Here is a 23,418-nt window from a genome sequence, read left to right on the forward strand (position 1 = left end):
ATAAAGTGAATAATTTCAAGTCTTCTTCTTCCTCCACTTTTCCAACATATGTGGGGTCGCGAGTGCGAACTGTGTCGAACATGTGGAGTTGACCCTGTTTTACGGCCGGATGCCCTTTCTGACGCCAACCCTATATGGAGGGATGTAATCACTGTTCCGTGTTTCCGTAATGGTGGTTGGTAGTGTAGTGTGTTGTTTGAATATGAAGAGGAAAGTGTTGGAACAAACAGAAACACCCAGTCCCCGGGTCAGAAGAATTAATCAGAAGCGATTAAAATCCCCGACCGAGCTCGATAGCTGCAGTCGCTTAAGTGCGGCCAGTATCCAGTATTCGGGAGATAGTAGGTTCGAACCCCACTATCGGCAGCCCTGAACATGGTTTTCCGTGGTTTCCCATTTTCACACCAGGCAAATGCTGGGGCTGTACCTTAATTAAGGCCACGGCCGCTTCCTTCCCACTCCTAGTCCTTCCCTGTCCCATCGTCGCCATAAGACCTATCTGTGTCGGTGCGACGTAAAGCAACTAGCAAAAAAAATCCCCAACCCGGCCGGGGATCGAACCCATAGCCCTCTGAACCGAAGGCCTCAGTGCTGACCATCCAGCCAATGAGTCGAACAAAGTGAATAATTTCAAGTGCTAGGGAGAAATAATTAAGCCATCAGGCTTGAATTGGAAACCAAATAAGGAGAGGATCACAAAATTACAAGAATGCCCGACAAGACTTGCTTAAAAATTCAAGAAGGTAGTTGCTGAGTCAGACAGGACATTAGGATTTATGATGAGAAATGTCAAACCCTTTAAACTCCTAAAAACCTGTATACACGTCTACAGGCCCAAAGTAGAATTCGCAAGCGTTGTATGAAATCCAGCGAACAGAATATATTGCACAGATCGAAAAAATCCAAAAGAGATATTTAAAACACTTAAAAAAACGGTAATTATCCACACATAGAATCCAACGAACTTCTAAGTTTTGAAATAGAAAGCTTGGAACTGAGGAGGCAAAAGGATGACATGAAGTTTCTGTACGAAACTGTAAATCCTATTATTGATAACCCTGACTTTTTATGCCTCTTGAGCTTCCTCTTTAATGCGGGGACAAACGTAACTTTTAATAATAAAAAGGTTAGAACAACCGCTTACAAAAATTCCCCACTCCACAGGCTATGCAATGTCTACAACAGTGCAGTTTAGAAAAATAAATACCGAGCTCCATAGCTGCAGTCGCTTAAGTGCGGCCAGTATCCAGTATTCGGGAGATAGTAGGTTCGAACCCCACTGTCGGCAGCCCTGAAGATGGTTTTCCGTGGTTTCCCATTTTCACACCAGGCAAATGCTGGAGCTGTACCTTAATTAAGGCGACGGCCGCTTCCTTCTCACCCCTAGCCCTTTCCTGTCCCATCGTCGCCATAAGACCTATCTGTGTCGGTGCGACGTAAAGCAACTAGCAAATAAATAAATAAATAAATAAATCTTTAGACTTCTGTGTACCTCTAGACCTGTTTTTACAACAATTTTCCATCTCTGTGAAAACTCTCTAATTTGTAATGCTGATTTGAACCACAACAAGTATTAAAACATTTTACATTAAAACCCATTCCATAAATGTAATTATAAGTGTTAGAACTAGAAAAAAATAATAGTTTAGATATGAAATTACGATTTTTTTAAAATGCTGTTTGTTCGGGGCGTCGACCCAGGTGGATCTTTTGCCCCTACTGGCACCATATTGTATGAACATGCGTGTAATTGGAATGTCGTGTGTGAGGAAAGGAAGATTAAAGACGTCACAAACAAACACCAAGGCCTAGGCCAGGGATATTTATCATTGCAATTACAATACCCCTGACCCGGCCGGGAATCAAACCCGGGGCCATCGGGTGACAGGCGGACGCGTTGCCCCCTACACCGCGGGGCCCTACTAGTTTTTAATTTTACTCTTTCTTGTAAAGATTAAATTAGATGTTAAATACTGTTCATTTCTCGTTGTAAATATAATACTAGAACAGATTAGATATTAGGTGGTTAGACTGATGGAAACATTAAAATAGCACATGTAAACATTTGGCACCGTAATTGGGATTAGAAATCCAATAAATAAATAAATAAATGAATGAATGAATGAATAAATAAATAAATAAATAAATAAATAAATAAATAATCCCAATAGAAAAGGAAACTCTGATGGCAAATGGTTCGTTAACACGAAGGAGGATCTGCAAGAAAGTAAATATCATGGATCAGTACATCCACAACAGAACCACCTTCAGAAACAAGATACACACATTTGAGGGTTCCTAAAGCCAGAAACATCGACGAAGAAGAAACACCATTGGACGGCTGAAAGGAAAGAGAATGAAGGAATACTGGCGCCAAAGAAACATGAAGTTATGAAGAGTTGTTGTAGTTGAAGACGCCGAGTTGCCGGAATTTTTTATTCCACAAGAGGCAGATATGGAGAGGGTCACACTGATACGGATTTACGAGTGGCTGAAGTGGGAGTGTTGGCTTCTTCAGACATGTCAAGGACATGTTGAGTTCATAAGCCACTTACGCTCAGAGACCGATTCAGATGAACTAATTAATATATCAGTTAATTAGTTCGTTAATTCATTTTTTTCAACTTTCAGGGGACAAAATTGTATGTTTCATGCAACTTAGTTCTGATTTGCAGTTCATTTCTTTGATACATTTTGGAACAAAGATATCCTAATCAGTTAATTAATAATTAATCGATAATCAATCAAATATTTTCTTGATATGAAAATGTATTTAATGTAACAAGTTGCTTGCATACATTGCATTAAATTAGATAACATAACAAATTAGTTCCGGAAAACTTTGAGTACTAGTGTGAAATTTGCGGAGATGTACCGCGAAATTACCGGAGTTTCTTGAACACTGTATATTATCCTCAGTTTTAGAGCACTACATTATCTGGTGCTACGAAGATAACTGGCCTTCCTCTTCAGAACGTCCTAAGAAAAACTGAAGATCGAGTGGGATGACGACACTTTGTGCAGCATGTAAGTCTCTAGAGACAAAACAATGGGGTCACGACACTCAGTAATGAGTAATACGAAGGATGATGATGATGATGATGATGATGATGATGATGATGATGGCTTTACCTGGTAAAATGAACTTGTACAAGACAGTGATTACAGCATTAAATCAATATATTTCATACAGAAGGGACGCTCTTACAACATTTTTGCTGAAATTATTCAACAAAGCACTAATACTGTGAAATGAGCAAAGTTTGCTATATATAAACTATGTGTAGTACCAGCTGTTGATGGAAAAACCAAATGGCTACTTTCCGCCAATATTCAGAAGGCTGTTTTACTTGGAACACAGCAGTATTCCTACCTATAGGAGATGAGTGGCAGCAGAAGAGGGAAGTATCATCAGAACAATGGTCGGTGTAATGTCATTGTTGATCAGTTTTATGATCTTACTATATTGTAGTTTTCTTCCGACTATGTCATATTAGAGCATCTAATTTAAAGAGAACTCTTCCTTCTTTGAGGACTCCCTCTTGTCTTATTCGTCAGCCGATCGTTCGCTTACTCTTTTCTTTTTTACTTTTCATTATCATCGCAATTTTCCTTGTCGATATGGAGAGATGACCACGTGGTTTCATACCTTAGACAATCATAACACAAACCATCGCCAGTTAACATGATTAAGATTTCCATATTAGCAATGCTCGGCGTTGATATGGACTCGGCAACAAAAATCGAAATTAATGAATATACCTGTAAAAATGTATAAGACATAAATGATCAAAAATTTGATATTATACAACTTTATTTATGTTCTAATTATCGATAGAACCATTAATAACAGAGATATTTTAGAATAAAATTTTTTGTCTTCCCCTAAACTACCATTTCACTCAGCGTGAATAAAATTACTTATAGCCTAGATTGTAGTGGCTCATTCCCCGACCTTAGATACAGATTTTCATTAAATTCTCTTCTGCTTCTTTCTCGTGATGCGCGAACATACAGACAGCCACTCAATTTCCTTGTTACTGCGGAGATGACCGATACAAAAAATACCATTCTTTCTAAATCCTGAGCAGTGTACAGACAAGTCTTTTTTTATACATGTACATAAATCATGGTTATAGAACGTTATGCCTTTCAGCGATCAGTCTGCAGCCCTGTGTGAATTTACTAAACGTCGCCACAATCCTCTGTTTGCAACTAGGACTGTGGCCTCATTTGGTTCTACACCTCTTATTTTTAAATCGTTAGAAACTGAGTCTAACCATCGTCGTCTTGGCCTCCCTTTACTTCTCCTACTCTCCATAACAAGAGTCCATTATTCTCCTGGGTAAACTAACCTCCTCCATTCGCCTCACATGACCCCACCACCGAAGCCGGTTTATGCGTACAGCTTCATCCATAGAGTTCATTCCTAACTTAGCCTTAATAATAATAATAATAATAATAATAATAATAATAATGGCGTATGACTTTTAGTGCCGGACAGTGTTCCAGGACACGTTTGGCTCGCCAGATGCAGGTATTTCGATTTGACTCCCGTAGGCGACCAGCGCGTTGTGATCAGGATGAAATGATGATGAAGACGACACATTCACCCAGTCCCTCTGCCAGCTAAATTAACCAAGTATGGTTAAAATTCCCGACTCTGCCGGGAATCGAACCCGGGACCCCTGTGACCAAAGGCCAGCACACTAGCAACTTATCCATGGAGCCGGACAACTTAGACTTTATCTCCTCATTCAGAGGCCCTCCTGCCATTGATCCCACCTGTTTGTACCAGCAATCATTCTAGCTACTTTCATGTCTGTTACTTCGGAGTCCACCCAGCTTTCATTCCCGTAAAGCAAAGTTGCAATGTAAAGAGAGCTTCGTCCGGATGCTGAGTTCCTTCTTACAGAACACTGTTGATCGCAACTGCGAACTCATTGCATTAGCTTTACTACACCTTAATTCAATCTCACTTTCTATATTACCATCATAGGAGAATACTCAACCTAAATACTTGAAATTTTCTGCATGTTCCAGCTTTGCATCACCAATCTGATATTCAGTTCTCTTGGCTTTCTTACCTACTGACATCAATTTATTCTCCGAAAGGCTAATTTCCATACCATAACTCATTGCACCTATTTTCAAGTTCCAAGATGTTGGATTGCAGGCTTTCGGCACAGTCTGCCATTAAGACCAAGTCGTCAGCATAGGCCAGACTACCTAACTGAATCCCTCCGTGTCACTTTATACCTTCCAGTAGATGATCCATGTAAACTTCGAACAACAAAGGTGAAAAATTACAGCTTTATCTAACCCCTGTATGAACCCTGAATCAAGAAGTCATTCTGCCATCAGTTCTCACTGCAGCCCGATTGTCAACATGCCTTTGATTGATTTTTTATAATCTACCCTTAATCCCGTATTGCGAACATCTTTTCCCTCGGTACCGTGTCACATGTTTTCACTATATAGATCTGCGGAATATAAACATAACTGTCTATTCTTCTCGTAGCATTTTTCTTTTACCTGGCGCATACTGAACATCTGATCCTGACAGCCCCTCTGTGGTCTGAAACCACATTGGTTTTCATCCATCTTCCTCTCAAACACTGATCGCACCATCCCTTCCAAGATGCTAGTGAAAACTTTGCCTGGTACACTAATCAATGAGATACATTTATAGTTGTTGCAATCCTTCCTGTTCCCTTGCTTATAGATTGGGCAAAAGCAGTAATTGCACCTATCTGAAGGTACCTTACCAACACTCCTTGCTAATCTCATTACTCTAATTCCTGCCTTCCCAATATACTAAACAATTTCAGGTGTAATTTCATCTATTCCTGCTGCTTTGTTACAATGGAGTTTATTTACCATCGTTTTCACTTCCTCAAGCGTAATTTCACCAACATCATTTTCCTCTCCCTCTACCATGAGCTCGATTTTAAATATATACATTTTGGAATTTAGCAAATTATTAGGTTGTTTTTTCATGCTGTCTGGCCATATATTTTCCTGGGTTATTTTTATGCCTTGCTTAGCTGAGCATTCAGCAAACAGTCCTTGTCTGAGAACTGAGTTTGGTATTCCTCGAGCCGAACGAACTGTCCGATCACGTGCTATCAAAGGTGCGTGACTTGAGGATAAAGATCTTTCTCTCTCAGCTGGTGTTACATCTTTGTAATTCAATGACTTTCTTATTACAAAAATATCACATGTCAAGTCTCGAGCTGCATGCTATTCGTATCCACAGCAGTGTGGGCGTTGTGGTTCTAGAAACTATATTATTGGAGGGCCACACCCGGTGGCTCCATGTAAGAACCTTCCTTAATGGCTGTGCGTGCTTAGATTTATGATGTGCTACCACGAATGAGAGAGGAGCCGTGGTTCGATTCCAGCCCGCCACACTTTCCACATCCAGGGACGGTCAGATATACTCAAATTTCGATATTTCATTACTTAATGAAACTATCGGCATGCCCATATTATCAAAACAGTCTATATTACCTTTCCAAGTACGAAGTTTCGAATTATAGTTAATTTGGGATCATTCACCACTGATATGCATTTAGGGCAGTCGCCCAGGTTTCATAATTCTATATGTTCTTTTTTCTTTCTTTCTTTCTTTCTTTCTTTCTTTCGTAATCTGTTTACCCTCCAGGGCTGGTCTTCCCCTCTTCCCCTCGGACACAGCGAGGGATCCCACCTCTACCACCTCAAGGGCAGTGTCCTGGAGCGTGAGACTTTGGCTCGGAGGGATACAACTGGCAAGGAGCACCAGTACCTCGCCCAAGCGGCCTCACCTGCAATGCTGAACAGGGGCCTTGTGTGGGGATGGGAAGATCGGAAGGAAGAGAGGAGGAAGCGGCCGTGGCCTTAAGTTGGGTACCATCCCGGTATTTGCCTGGAGGAGAAGTGGGGAAACCACGGAAATCCACCATAGAGGCGGAATATCTGTTCTTTACCTCTTATTTTCTGGAATAATTGCTGAGAATTTGGAAATTTATTGTAAATTATTCCGAACCCTAATTCCCCTACCTATAAACGAATAATGGTCGCAGTTTATCCTCTTGAATTTCGAAGTTACAAGAAAAGACACAAGAGACATGTTTAGAGTATTGTTTTCACTTCCGGCTCTGTGGTTTAGTGGTTAGTGTGATTAGCCGGCTGCCACCCCCCGGAGGCCTTCGTTCGATTCCCTGTTCCGCCACGAAATTAGAAAGGTGGTGCGTGGACTGGAACGGGGTCCGCTCAGCCTCGGGAGGTCAACTGAGTTTGGGGGGAGTGGGGTCGATTCCCCCCTCAGCCTTCCTCGAAGTGGTTTTCCGTGGTTTCCGCACTTCTCCTCCACGCGAATGTTTGAACTTAAGGCCACGGCCACTTCTTTCCCTTTTCCTTGTTTATCCCTTCCAATCTTCCCATCCCCCACCAATGCCCCTGTTCAGCATAGCAGGTGAGGCCGCCTGGGCGAGGTAGTGGTCCTCATTCACAGTTGTATCCCCCGAAACCAAAGTGTACACTGATTAAGAAAGAAAATAATATTAATAATAATCGTATGGTTGTCTGCTAGTCAATTTCGACGTTCCGTTTGGCTCTAGGCCCACTAGATGGCAGAGTGAATCGAATCTCTCTTGGGCGTCTGTCACTGAGTTTTAATGAATTTTGACGGGTGAACACCAGAGATCTTTTCCATGCGGAGATCGTACAAAACGGAGTATCGAATGAATTTTTTCCGCCCTTCGAAAATCCCACTACTTCTGCATCTTAAGCCTCGTGGAGATTTGGCAACGCCGCCGCGTTGAGCCCATTTGAATTCCCTTGCGAAGCGATCTGATTGGCTAACTTCAGCAGCCGATAAAATTACAACAATCAGAGATGAAGAATTAATATTTTCAAATTATTTATCAGTTTGATCGATCCTGAGTCTGGATGGCTCAAATCCCAGTCACTGCATGTGAGATTTGTGCTGGACAAAGCGGAGACGGGACAGATTTCTCTCCGGGTATTCTGGTTTTCCCTGCCATCTTTCATTCCATCAACACTCTCCAATATCATTCATTAATAATTATCCCAGAGGAGTGCAATAGGCACAATTCCATCCTCGCCGTTAGATGGGGACTTCACTATTCCGTTCCTGACTAGAAACAGACTGTGGATGTTTCATGACCTATCCTCTGACGCTGATTGGCCTATAACCGCGGTTGACGTTGTATCCTACCACCCTGTGTAGGCTATTTGTTTTCTTAGAAATCGGATTGACGCTTCCGATGTTAAAACGATTGCCCTTGAGCTCGGTACCACCGAAATTGGCGGCCATCTTGTTTTGACGCGTGACGTCACAGGAATTTTAATGTTTAATACATTTCTTATCAAAGTAAGGACCCCCAGACTACGGAAAACGTAAAATTAGGCAATTTTCTCAATTGTGCCGAAAGTTGAAGGGCCAACAGGCCCGGAAAGGTTTCTTGGATGAAAACCTACAACCTGTTTTCCAGTCAGTGACCGGGTCAGAATGAAGCCCCATCTTGCGGCGAGGATAGGAATTGTGCCGGCTGCCGAAGTCTGTCGCACTCCTCTGGGGCAATGATTAATAACTGACAAGTGAAATGAAATGATAGTGGAGAGTGTTGCTGGAGTGAAAGAAGACAGGGAAAACCGGAGTACCCGGAGAAAAATCTGCCTCGCCTCCGCTTTGTCCAGCATAAATCTCACATGCAGTGACTGGGATTTGACCCACGGAACCCAGCGGTGAGTGGCCGACGCGCTATCGCCTGAGCCATGGAGGCTACTATGAGTCTTGGATAGCTCTATGAAACTAAAGAGACAAACTTCAAAAATCACTTGCGGCCTAAATGCAGTTCATGAAAAACAGCCCTAAATCACTGGTTTTCTTTTTGATTCAAATCCTAACCAAATTAACTTACTTATAATAATACTTTGTGAATTTCTTCCTTTTTTGATTTTTTTGAAAAATGTCCACACCGAATGTAGTTATAAGGGCTTAAGTGAAACAATGCATTGACTCACATTAGCGCTCGTAGTGGTGCTTAAGTGAAACAATGCATTGACTCACATTAGCGCTCGTAGTGGTGCTTAAGTGAAACAATGCATTGACTCACATTAGCGCTCGTAGTGGTGCTTAAGTGAAACAATGCATTGACTCACTTTAGCGTCGTAGTGGTGCTTAAGTGAAACTCTACATTGACTCACATTAGCACTCGTATTGGTGCTTAAGTGAAACAATGCATTGACCCACATTAGCGCTCGTAGTGGTGCTTAAGTGAAACAATGCATTGACTCACATTAGTGCTCGTAGTGGTGCTTAAGTGAAACAATGCATTGACTCACATTAGCGCTCGTAGTGGTGCTTAAGTGAAACAATGCATTGACTCACATTAGCGCTCGTAGTGGTGCTTAAGTGAAACAGTGCATTGACTCACATTAGCGCTCGTAGTGGTGCTTAAGTGAAACAGTGCATTGACTCACATTTGCGCTCGTAGTGGTGCTTAAGTGAAACAGTGCATTGACTCAGATTAGCGCTCGTAGTGGTGCTTAAGTGAAACAATGCATTGACTCACATTAGCGCTCGTAGTGGTGCTTAAGTGAAACAATGCATTGACTCACATTTGCGCTCGTAGTGGTGCTTAAGTGAAACTCTGCATTGACTCACATTTGCGCTCGTAGTGGTGCTTAAGTGAAACAGTGCATTGACTCACATTAGCGCTCGTAGTGGTGCTTAAGTGAAACAGTGCATTGACTCACATTAGCGCTCTTAGTGGCGCTTAAGTAAAACAAAGCATTCATTCACGCTCGTAGTGGTAGAAAAAGGCAATCTGGCAATCTAATCGACCGGATAACGATGATTTAGAAAAGGATTTTAATTATTAGGAATAAATAATATACTATCATACTTTATTATATTTTATTTATTTAATATTCGTATATATTGTTTTCAACATTGAGTTGCTTACCTGAAAGGCTAAAATTGTGGAATTTTGCCGAATACTAATCAAACTTTCTGTTTCAATTATTAAATTTGTTATTCTATACAACTGAGCACGATGTATTCACAACGACAGCTCTTGAGTCAACACAGCGCCATCTTGTAACAGAGTATGCGTGTGACGTCACACATTTAGCACTATTTCATGAAAACTTTGTTTCAGATTTTCTGCTTTCTTTTTTTCAACAGGTAGCCTCCATGTACCTTTTGTCAAGGAACGTAAGTCTACGTTACCAGAGAAAACAAATAGTAGGGTCGAGTAGTACAATTTCGATCAAACTTAGAAAACACCCTATATATAATTCTTCAATGTTAGTATTACCACTTACATGTGGCGTGTGAAGCAGCTTCTTTGTGAATGTGAAAAATCTCATTAACGTATGAAGGCTTTCACGGCCGGTGTCAATATAATAAAAATCTTCCGGGCTATTATGCCTTGGTCCACTCCTCTCGCTTCTTCCAGACGTTTCGACTACTGCTGCGGTAGTCATCTTCTGTGGCGTCGTGTAGATACGCTCTCCTGTATCCCGCTGGCGACTGCGAATGTTGTTTGGGAAGCAGCTGTATTTATATGTAAGTGTGCGGCCTCCAATTGGTTCGCACCTTGCAATCCGACATCTGATTGACTATCTGAAAGCACAACCTCCGATTGGGTCGCGCCGAGCGCAAGAAAATGCCACTTTTACATTTGCAAGGTGAACGCGAACGGGCAAAGTGTGCAAACTGCGAGGGACAGCATGCTGCGTCGTTTCCTGGGTGCCCTTACATCAAGAGGGCCGTCAGGTCCCACTAGAGGCACGCCAGGCATCTGAACCAACAAAGAGCTCCACCACCATATTTCAATCACTTCACTCCCCAGCCTTTCTCACCTACTCTTCCCCAAGCCAGCCAAGACACTTCTGCCCTACTCCTACTTCTTCTAAATCTAATCTCTCACCAGCCCTCATTGCAAGTCCCAGCCATGCCCTCCCGACAAATCCTGGTCCCCTAAAACAGCCCACCTAGGACTCTCGCCTTGCTAAGCCTTCCTGTTACAACATCTTGCCCTCTTCTATTGCTATTGCAAATGAACACCAATGTCTCCCAGCCTTGCCCACTAGCACTAGCTTATTAGATTTTTAATAGCTCAGTGATGAGGGGTTTTCACTTCTGACATGGCGGATTCGCTCCGCCATAGACAGATCGATTTTTTCCCCGCTAGCGACCACTCCCTGATGTCTTCACGTCGCAGCTACAGATGAGTACAGAGGCCAAAGTGTGTCTCGGGACTCCCAATTACTTGAGATCAACAAAAAAAAAATGTGATGCTTCATTGTGTTTCACGTTCTTATAAGTTTGAAGCTGTCCTAGCTAAGCTCTAGACTCTTTACTTGAAATATAAAGTGCTATTTATAATAATGCCATATCTCTACTCCCGTATAATACTTCAAGCATCTCTTGTATTTCTCTGTAACTAGTTTATGAATCCATTCTCCAAGAACAAACGTTACGTTTTTGATCGGATGGAATGGTAAAATTTCGATCATAGTCGTTTGAACTGTCGATGCCGCATAGGTCAGAATGTTTTATATGAAATGATCAGTTATGAATCTTTATTGACCTTCAGTCATTTGGTTATGGAGGAAACAATACCCTTGCCTAAAATTCCTGAGAATCCTTCAAACAGTCAACCCAAAATGAATCATCCTGTCGCCGAATGTAATGAATAACTGAAATTCAGTGCTAATTCGACACTAGACTATTCAATCATTATGGAACTTGTATAAGCGCTGTATCACCGATGACTCTATGAACAAATCTTACAGTCACCTGAAAAGATCATTATCATTTTCAGATTGTTAAGTTCAGAAAATCTCTCTTCAAGAATGAATACAGCGCAAACATAAATCAAAACATAACCTGCATGTCAAGCACAACAAATCTGCAAGGTGATACATCCCCCAACGAGAGCATTCGGAATGCAACCAGTGTGCAGTTTGTCTGGAGTATAACTGTGAGAATTACAGTACGTGATAAAAGGAGCATGCATACCTGCCAACTTTAACGATTTATCAGTAAAGTTTACGGGAAGCGTTGTATTTTACGACTTTACGAACGAACCATAATATTTTACGATTTCAATCGAAACTTGCATTTTGAAATTGCGGCAAAATAGTATTTATCAGGTGTTCGATGGATGGTGATTGCATTTAAACATATTCGGTAATCACACTCTTTCCTTTCGTCCAGTTGTTACGTCGAAGGAGCAATCGTTCGATAGTCGTTTCTCTATTTTTCAATAACGCACTGTTTTAGTGTTATGTAACTCGCCATGTCCTGTTTGTATAGTGCATGTGTGCGCATTGTTTGTATGCTATATCCTGAAGATTCAGCCGTATATTAGTGAGGTACTAAGCTTCTGTAATTTGTAATATTAAACCAGCTTGGTTTTACTGTGCCTCGTTTATTTTTTGCTGGCGTGGAAATGTTTTCCGAATTTTCATTCCACAAAGTTGGCAGATATGACCATGCATTCAATGCCAGGACCGCAGTACGTGTTATCATGAAATATGTGTCAAGGGGAAAAGGAAAGAGATATTTTGTGTATAGAAGATGTGTGTGGTACAAATTGGACTTTGTATCATCGGAATTGCACCACCAGCAGTACAATTGCGATCATACAGGCTCCAGTGTTTTGTACAATGTATATATGATGTGTTTCATTGTTTAAGGTAGCTACTTCATTGTTAGTATAAAAGAATGTTGATAATAGAAGTGTGAGTACACGGTTAATTAAATTTTGATCGAAGATGTACCACCTTACCGTATACAAACGTATGACTGAGGCATTGCATATGTTGTGTGAAGATTTGAAGAGCATAGTTAGCAGATTGCCAGACCATGAGATGTGAAAGGAGGCGGGACAACTCAGTGTTACTAATACGCCAGGATGTTTTAGTGCAGGGGGCTTTGGAGCAGACAGCTACTGTGCTGGACGGAGAAGGCGGCACAATTGCTAGCGTTTCTAATACGCCACGATGTTTTAGTGCAGGAGGCTTGGGAGCAGACAGCTACTACTATGCTTAAGAAACTTTATTTTATTTTCAGTTCAGCATAAGAGAAGCAAGATGGTAATTTTTTCCGCTTCCTCGATTCTATTGTCAGAATGATTTAATACCTTAAACACTTCTCTTTCCGACGTCAGATGCTTTCTACAGTCTGGAATGGCGAAATAAAAATGACTGCTTGTAACATTCTTTAGTCTTGTTGGTGCTGGTTGTAAAACAGTAGGAACACAAGAGAACTGGATGTTGAAAACACGTGTGCTGATAAACTTGACTTCCAAGAAGCAGCTTTTCATGTACCAGTTAACTACTGATCTTCAAGAACTTAACTTTTAGCTGTCCAGAAAGAAATCGAGGGCTTTTTGTGGCCGTGAAATCTGTAATAACTTCTTAACTAGGTGATTGCTTCTTGAGTGTCGATGGACGATGTTCTTAACAATACTGTGTAGTATCGCCGAAATATAATGTCCTCTATTGTTCGTTATAATGGAAAGTTAAGCAATGAAAGCCATTTCAAGGGAAATTCGAGACGAGAATGAGAATTAATATCAGAAATCCAGATTTGAAAGGAAAATAATAAAAGCCAGTTTTAATGATCTGTAGGATTTGTGAATAGGAGTTTACGATTTCTTTGTCTTATGGCCATAGAATGTATAACTGTTAGTCTACAGGAGGATAAACGTCTCAATAAATATAAACTTAATCGGTTTTTTTTTCGGATTAATAGATGCCATAAAAGCTCCGATGATCAGACAATACAATGCCAGTGGTTATTTAGTCAACGGGAAGTTATCTTGAGGGACTGATTCCTATTATATGAACTAGGATATACGATAATCTAAGAAAAAAGAAAAGACGATAATATTTGATGATTAACAACATATTTTAGACCTCTTATCTCAGACAAACAACATCGTTTCCTTTCACGACGTTCCACAGTCACAAACTTGGTTAACTTCGCTCAGCGAGTGTCCAGAGAACTTGACACGGTTGGACAAATGGACGTAGTATTTACAGATTCCGCAAAAACATTCGATAAAATTAATCACGATGCTCTGCTAAGTAAGTTAAACCTGTTCGGTTTCTCGAAACAACTGTTGCATTTTTTCAGTTCCTATCTGGGTGAGAGGAAGCAGTTCGTTTCTTTCCAGAGACATTCTTCTCGGGAATATCCTGTAAATTCAGGAATAATTCAGGGGTCAAATTTAGGCCCTTTAGTTTTTCTCGCATTCATCAATGACTTGCCTGAGCAAGTGAAATGTTCCAGCTGTCTGCTATACGCCGACGATTTCAAAGTGTTCAAAACCGTTGAAAACATGAACGACTGTAAACAGCTTCAGCTAGACTTTAAAAGTGTATTGGAGTGGGCGACTGAAAATAAACTGTACTTGAATGCAGAAAAATGTGTATCGATGTCGTTCAGCAGAAGGAAAACTCCCGTCCACTATACTTACAAGCTAGGTGACAGTGATTTACGATCGGTTTGCGAGATGAAAGACATCGGGGTTTTATTCGACCGCGAGCTTACATTCAATTCGCATGTACTGAAAGTGGTAGCTGAATCGTACAAGATCCTAGGATTCATTATCAGGAATATAAAACCCTTCAAAAACACACAAATTTGCATTAATCTGTTCAATACCATAGTAAGACCAAAAGTAGAATATGCCAGCATCGTTTGGAGCCCTAGGTGTCAGTCATATGTCTATCAGATTGAAACATTACAAAAAGGATTTTTAAAATACTTACAATGTAAAAAAGCTGGCTGCTATCCCCGTATGGTACCCTATAGCGATATCCTTTTAAATTTCGAAGTGGAGAGTTTAGAAATTCGCAGACGGAAGGATGCAGTAACATTTCTTTTTAAAGTTTTAAACTATGCTATTGATAATCCTGAATTACTGTCGCTCCTAAATTTCCATATACCTCACTTCAATTCCAGAAATAACATAACATTTTTAAATGAAAAAACCAGGACGTGTGCCCATGATAACTCGCCGGTAAACAGCATCTTTAGTATCTTCAACAGTGCCATTCAGAAAAATAATGGCCTTGACTTCAGTCTGCCATTGCGTGAGTTTGTGACTGAACTTCATCGCGCAATTGTATGAAGTCCTAAAAATAGGAGAAATTGTAAGGTGAAGCCCTATAATATTGTTTGTACGCGTATTGCTTCATTTATTTTGTCATTTTACTTTGTCGTGTGTTGTTCAATCATATTAACTTAAGTTTCTTTTGTTTAAAAAAATAGTTTAATATTTTATATCAATATTATAGGAGATTAGATAAAATTGTAGAATATAGTTTAGATATAAGTTTCAACATATTAATTGTAGCTTAACTTATCTGACGTAGTTGCCACTGTAATTGGGGCACTAAGTCCTGTAGTGTGCAATAAATAAATAAATAAATAAATAAATAAATAAATAAATAAATAAATAAATAAATAAATAAATAAATAAATAAATAAATAATCTGATGTACCCTAACAAGTGAATCACTGATGTAAAATTACATACAAGCTCTGTTTTTATGTTAAGACTTTGACATGTGACAAGGTTAGTATTATCTCTGAAGAGGAGAATGTCTGTTTTTTCGAAACAAACGCGATGTTTTTAATAACGAATAAATAAGATTATTTATTGGCGAAATTATTTAAAGGTGCATAAGCTTTTAAAAATTACGGCAATTTTCATAGACGTAAGTCACCCTATGAAATGAAAAGAAATAAACAGTTCGTTGCACCTTTTTGCAAAGTTACTATATTTTGCCACCTTTTCCCTTCTATTTCATGTGTCAGCCCCTTTTCACCCATATTTATCTGCGTTTTTAAAGATTAGGCATTTTTCCCTTTCTTGAATAGATTTTTAACATTTTGTTTGATCAGAACTCAACACTAGTTAATAAATAAATATTAAAATATAATTTATGGAAACCACCAGTAATCCATATCTCAAGAACAACAATGAACCTTTGCAAGAATGACCAATCTGCAGCTATGAAATCAAATTTAAATTTAAGCAATGATGTTGCAACAGTTTAAACTAAGTTCAGTTAGTAATGGGTTCCACCTATCTACTGTGTACTCTCTTGTTGGCCATGTTAGTGTTTTTCACAACACTTAATCCTGTCGAAGGTTAAGGAGGAGATGTGGAAGAGTGGAAAAAGTTAGGGACAACTCTAATAGATTTGCTAAAGACAAATTCGAAATAAAGTACCGAGGTCGATAGCTGCAGTCGCTTAAGTGCGGCCAGTATCCAGTATTCGGGAGATAGTAGGTTCGAACCCCACTATCGGCAGCCCTGAAAATGGTTTTCCACGGTTTCCCATTTTCACACCAGGCAAATGCTGGGGCTGTACCTTGATTAAGGCCACGGCCGCTTCCTTGCCACTCCTAGCCCTTCCTTGTCCCATTGTCGTCATAAGACCTATCTGTGTCGGTGCGACGTAAAGCAAACCTTTGCGACTTCGATTGAACTCCCTTTACGAGTGCTGACAAGATACGGTCCATTTAGTTTTCTGTAGATGTCGATAGGAGTTTCTCGCTGTATAAGGATCTAGTAAGCTCAAACCGTCAAAACTTTGAAATATTATGTGTAATACAATACATCTTGATTAGTTATCAGAAGTGATAAAAATCATTGTTGTCCATATTGAAGATACTGAATGTAGGATGCTAAATGGTTTATTTTGTCACCTTTTCAATACATATAAATTTTACATTTAGGAATTTATTATTATTATTATTAGGAATTTATTATTAATTCCGCAAGGCCTTGAGGAGGTAATTTGACTGATGATGCCGTCAATGAACGGCGAAACATGTCTCAAGTGGAATTAATAATAAATTCCTAAATGTAAAATGTATATGTATTGAATAGGTGACAACATAAACCATTTAGCATCGTACATTAGTTATCAGAACCCAGAAAATATGATAAAGTTCGTGTAACTTGTTTAAACCTTAATAAAATGAGTTCATCAACACCTTTTTGTATGTATTTTCAGAACATTCCATTTCTCCTTTCCTGACCATACTTCCCACCCTAAAATCCTTTTCCTAATTATTATAAACTGTATTGGTAAGACGGATCCTTCCAGCATCCTATTAAAAAAAATTGTTTAATGCGATTATACAAGATTAAATAACACACCTAGTAAGGTCAAATTTATCAACAGTGTATGCATGTATTCTTCTAATTTTGTAGACTCAGACTGTACTAAAAATCCAAACCTCAGTTTCTAATTTTATTAATGTTTTATACAATCCAGTCTTCCATTTTCCGTGTCATTGTGAATTGATTGTCAGTCCGTACAATTGCACCAGAGCGGATTAATGACCGGGCAGGAGTTTAACAATGACATGTGCAGGAAAGGACAAGAGTGACGTCGGGGCGTGGGGCTGCGTGACGTCACACGGGAGGCAATTGTTTCTTTTCTATCTCCCAACACACACAAACAAACACAGGCCTGGGCTGCTTGAATGAAATGAGGCCGCTGCTAACATTATTCCGTATTTACAGAGTGGACATGATGTAAATCGAAATTCTACACACAGGGTGTGGCAACTTTGTCTAGTCAATGATCCTGGCGCAGCGATGACGTACACCAGTTCTACTCAGGAGTTTAACACATGTTAAATATATATACTAACAAGTAGTTAGTTAATGCGGAGTTAGAAATTTAACATCTTGTTAGGTTTCTTGCGTTTCATCAAACTTTTCTTCTGAAATGTTAACTAATCGACTGTTAACTCTCCCAATATTGCGAACTGGTGCGAATCAAGGAGGCAGTGGTACGAACATGCTGTTTTACAGCGCGCTCCGATGCGCTTTTATTTGAGCACAGCTGTAAAATATGGCGCGTGAAGTGAAACTGAATCGTAGTTCTAATTTTTCCTCCTTCGAAGAAGAGTTGTTAATTGAATTAGTTAGTAAATATATATATAAGTTATTGAGTGCAAGCGCACAGATGGCTTGACGATAAAAGAAAAGGACGAGGCGCGGGAAAAGTCCGCGAGGTTTTCAATGGGGTAAACAGATACTTTTTTTTTAGTGGGTATCCGCTGTCACCTAACAAAATCACTTCGTTAATTGTCCCACTTCAAACTGTGCTCCGATATGGGAGTTATTAAATATTGTATTGTCTTGTGCAGAAGCAGACTACCTAGCAAGTATATCCCTGATTTGGAGGTTAGGCTCACTAATCACCTGAACATTAACATTAACAGAGAAATATCCCTTTCGATTACGATATATTTCGGCCCAATTGCCTCCAGGTGATTGGATTCTTACATGTGTGCAATCTATTGCACGTAGAACAAACACCAGGAAAACGGCTTATTTCATAGAAGTCGCGGATAATTTACTGACGCTCTTCTACTGAAGGGAATGTTATATACCTCCTTCTCATGGATGCTATGGCTGCAGACACACGACAAACAACTCTATTAACAGTGGCTTTAGAACTTCCAGCATTGTCTCCGGCCATTATGTGAAAATAACCAGTAGCAAAAACTCGTAATATTATCAGTACCTGCAACATTGGAGAAAGAGGTAAGTTTCTCTTCGTAGGATATTCTAACCTCACTTGAATTTCGTCAACAACCTTAGCAACGACTGTTTTCGATAACCTGTATCTATGAACAAATTTCGGATCCGTCAAATTTTCAAAGTCATTACGTCGCTGAACTCTTCTTCGATCAGGACTGTTTTGTAAAAGATCTAAATAGAGCAATTCCGCCTCGAAAGCAAGATTCACAGCAGCCATTTTGGAAAAGGTTGCTAAATGCTAATGTTAGCCATTTAACATTGGAAATGGCTGATGTTAACTTTAATACGCAGTTTAACATTTGTTAATGTTAACATGTGTTGATGAAACCGGGCCTAAGAGATTTATTTCAAGTTTAACTTCATTCACTTTCATTAATGTTACTGCAGTGCTAACGGAAACATCTGTTTTGGAATGTGACTGTAAAACATTGCTACCTGTAGAACGGAAAAACTGTGTCGAACTGAAATGATCAGTAATAAGTCGAAACTCATATCGATAAATATTAATTTATTTACATACTAGCTGTAAGACGCGACTTCGCTGGCGTGGACTTGAAGCAAACATTCAGGAAAGGGTTGCCCCTTTTTCACTCCTTTTCAACCCCCCCCCCCCATCTTAAGTGTTTATTTACGAAAACCAGAAACTACGTGTTTCTTTATTTTTAAAAGAGATTCCAGGTACCAGTTTTCACGTCTGTAACATGGTACGTTTTTGAAAAATACTGTCGATATTCTAATTTCAAAACTGCACCTCTTTTTCCACATGTGTTCATCCCGCATAACTGGAATTTCCGAAAACAAAACAAAACGAAACAAAAATCTTTCTTTAATTACAAAGAAGATTCCAAATATCAATTTTTATGTCCGTAACATCTCAAGTTTGAGATATAAGTATCAACATAAAAATAATTCAGTCACTTTTTCACTTCGTGTCCCCCCCCCTTAAGTGAATTTTACGAAAACAAAAAGAAATACGCGTTTTGTTTTTAAAGTTCCAAAGAAGTTTTAAAGAAGTTAAACGACTGTAAGCCTAATTTTTTAGTTACAGATATACTCACTTAATTCATCCCCTATTTTAACCACCGTAGCGATGAAATATCCGAAAATCTCCCCCCCCCCTCCCTTAGAGAGCACCTACACTCTAATATAAATTAATCCCCTAAATGCCACTTCCTTATGTCCAGTAGTTTTGGCTCGGCGATGGTGAATCAGTCAGTCAGTCAGTCAGTCAGTCAGTCAGGACATGTTACTTCATATATAACGAATAGTTTTGATGATGCTATTTGCTTCACGTCGCACCGACACAGATGGGTCTTATGACGACGACGGGATAGGAAATGCCTGGGAATAGGAAGGAAGCGGCCGTGACCTTAATTAAGGTACAGTCCCTGCATTTGCCTGGTGTGAAAATGGGAAACCACGAATAGTTTTTGAGAGATATCTTTATGGAATCTGGAGTCCAAACGTTTAGCATTCAGTGCAGCGAAAAGGGGAAGCAGACTCGGGGTCTATGAACCGTTGACAAATGATACTACTCCTAGAAAATTTTCGCGATGTTAAATTCAGCATTTCCATTTTAGCATAAAGGAATCAAGTAGTTACTACTTTTAGCTTTATAGAATATGGACATTTTTTCAATCATTTGCCACTGGGACCTCTGTATCAAAACCAAACTCCATGGTGTGACAGCACCGTAGGGCCTTGGCCTACCGAGCGACCGCTGCTCAGCCCGAAGGCCTGCATATAACGAGGTATCGTGTAACCAGCACGGTTATTCCTCTCCGCCTTTATCTTTGGCTTTCTAGACCGGGACCGCTATCCCACAGTCAGAGGTTCATTTACACGGTATCCATTTAATTCATGTACAAAGAAGCAATTGTATAACTTAGACTTCAGTTTTTAGGGGTTACGCAAGGCTCTAATCTCTCACCATTATTGTTAATATTTTACGTCGATCACTTACTGACACGCATGAAACTCTTAAAGGCAGTTGATGAATATTGTTACTTGGGTACTAAAATAGCTAATGATGACAGAAGTAAGCATGACATAAAATGCAGACAAGCACAAAGGAAGGAAGGCCTTTTTTAAAAGAAATTTGCTCTCTTCGAACATTAATAAAAGAATTAGAAAGATGTTTTGAAGACTTTCGTCTGGACCGTGACATTGTATGGAAGTGAAACATGGACAATAACTAGCTCAGAAAGCACGAGAATAGAAGCTGAAGAATGCTGAAAGTGAGATGGATTGGTCGAATTACGAACGAAGAGATACGGAATCGAATAGGGCAGAAGAGATAGATTTGGCTAAATTTGACGAAAAGAAGAGATAGAATGACAGGGCACATTTTAAGACACCCAGGACTTGTTTAGCTGGATTCTGAGTAAAGTGTAGGCGGTAAGAACGGGTGGATCAAGGTATGAATATAAAAAGCAGATGTAGGTTGCAGTAGTTACATAGAAATAAAAAGGTCGGCACAGGATAGGGTTGCATGGACCGATGACTCAAAGAACAAAACGACTGAGTTTGCAATAACAGATGACATACTAGGGCAGAACAACTTTCAGAAGATAGATAAAATTGAAGGCGTTTCAGGAGAAGGGAAAAGATAATAACATCTGGACATAGGAGAGGAGAAAACAGCAAAAGGGAAAGGATGAAGAACTATTGGAAGTAAAGAAAAGAAGGCTCAAGATGAACGCACACAGGGTTAATTTCCGTGGTGCTTAGATGGCCAAGGGTTGGCGTCAGTCGTAAAGCTGGGTCAAATCTATATGGGTGATAGATCGAAGTTTTGATCTCACCAAGGAATAGGAAATGCGACGGAGAAAGGAAGATAAGGTAACTTTAACTCTCTTACTCTCCTAATAAAAATGACAGAATGATGCATGAGGGTGCGGCAAATGAAACATTAAATATGTTTTAACAACTCGTGATTCTTATTCTCACTTGTACTGAGGCATTAAAAAAATATAGAACGAAATTAATTTCCTAGTCGTTAAAAGGTGGGTGGAGGAGGAGAAGGAGAATGGCATTTATGTATGACTTGATGTAAAATCTCACTCTGCCAAAAGCCATCTTTATGTACGCCTATACAAAAGTTTTATGGCAGGTATAAAGTGTGTTGCTGTGGTGACGTGCCTCGCTCAGCACGCGGCGGAATTCCGTCGTCACGAAGCAAGCAGCCCTACCCTGTCGTACCTGCTGGTCAGATGCCGGGACGACAAGACAAAAGGAGGTCCAAATTAATTTCCTTTCTTTCACAACGAACTTTATTAGCGACGAGATAAGTTTCAATCGTACAAAGTTATTACTTTGACGAAGACAACGTGTAGCGATTATAAACTACTATCATCAACAGTTCCGAGAGCAGCTGTCATAGATTACCTAGGTGTCACTTAAGAGGCATACTAGGAAAATGAGGAGTGAGGTAGTTTCACGTTGCAATCAATCCTCAGTGATCTGCATCATCGTTCACCGTAGCTTTTCACTAAACTTTTTCAAAGAATTTGGAAATGTATCCTTGATAATTCAATGGCTCGGTTCTAAAAGGGCCAAGGCCATTTTTAATATTAATAATCTAAGGAAATATCTTCATTGGGGTAATCACATAAATGGGATTGTAAATAAAGGGTACAGATCTCTGCACATGGTTATGAGGGTGTTTAGGGGTTGTAGTAAGGATGTAAAGGAGAGGGCATATAAGGCTCTGGTAAGATCTCAACTAGAGTATGGTTCCAGTGTATGGGACCATCACCAGGATGACTTGATTGAAGAAGTAGGAAAAAATCCCAAGAAAAGCAGCTCGATTTGTTCTGGGAGATTTCCGACAAAAGAGTACCGTTACACAAATGTTGCAAAGTTTGGGCTGGGAGGAGTTGGGAGAAAGGAGACAACCTGCTGGACTAAGTGGTATGTTCCAAGCTGTCAGTGGAGAGATGGGTTGGAATGACATTAGTTGTCGAATACGTTTGACTGGTGTCTTTAAAAGTAGTAGTGACCTTTGGACTGTTCAGGATGTGTGGTGTGTCGCTCATTATATCTAAATCCCACTTACCACTTCCCTTCCCTTCCCTTCCCTTCTTTCTTTTTTTATTTTTACAATTGCTTTACGTGGCACCGACACAGGTAGGTCTTTCGGCGACGATGGGATAGGAAAGGACTAGGATTGGGAAGGAAGCGTCCGCGGTCTTAATTAAGGTACAGCCCCAGCATTTGCCTGGTATGAAAATGAGAAACCACGGAAAACCATCTTCAGGGCTGCCGACAGTGGGGTTCGAACCTAGTATCTCCCAAATACTGGACACTGGCCGCACTTAAGGGACTGAACTATCGAACTCGGTGTCTTTAAAAGTAGGAAAGATCACAGTATCAAGATAGTTGGAATTCAAGAGGGCAATTTGGGGCGAATATTCGTTTGTAGGAAGGGGAGTTAGGGATTTGAATAACATACCAAGGTAGATATTTAATAAATTTCGAATTTCTTTGAAATCATTCAAGAAAAGGATATAATAATAATAATAATAATAATAATAATAATAATAATAATAATAATAATAATAATAATAATCGTATGGCCTCAGCTGCCGTTTCGCAGACATTTCGATTTGACGCCATCTGGCTGTCTGATCGTCAATTTCGACGTTCCGGTTTACTCTGTCTGCCATCTAGCGGACCTAGAGTAAACCGTATCTCTCTTGGGCGTCTATGGCTGAGATTGAATTAATTTTGTCGGGTAAATACGAAATGTATCACCAGAGATCTTTTACATGCCGACACCATACGACATGGAGTGTCGAATGGACTTTTTTCC

At 39.9% G+C, this 23,418-nt stretch overlaps 1 protein-coding gene across 1 annotated transcript in view; it reads left to right on the forward strand.

The window, feature by feature from the left end:
• Positions 1-23,418, forward strand: part of Sulf1 (Extracellular sulfatase Sulf1) — a 478,228-nt gene that overhangs the window by 70,340 nt on the left and 384,470 nt on the right. The gene's annotated exons all lie outside the window — the stretch shown is intronic.

The sequence above is a fragment of the Anabrus simplex genome, chromosome 14 (assembly GCF_040414725.1).
Source record: "Anabrus simplex isolate iqAnaSimp1 chromosome 14, ASM4041472v1, whole genome shotgun sequence".
Classification (NCBI taxonomy): Eukaryota; Metazoa; Arthropoda; class Insecta; order Orthoptera; family Tettigoniidae; genus Anabrus; species Anabrus simplex.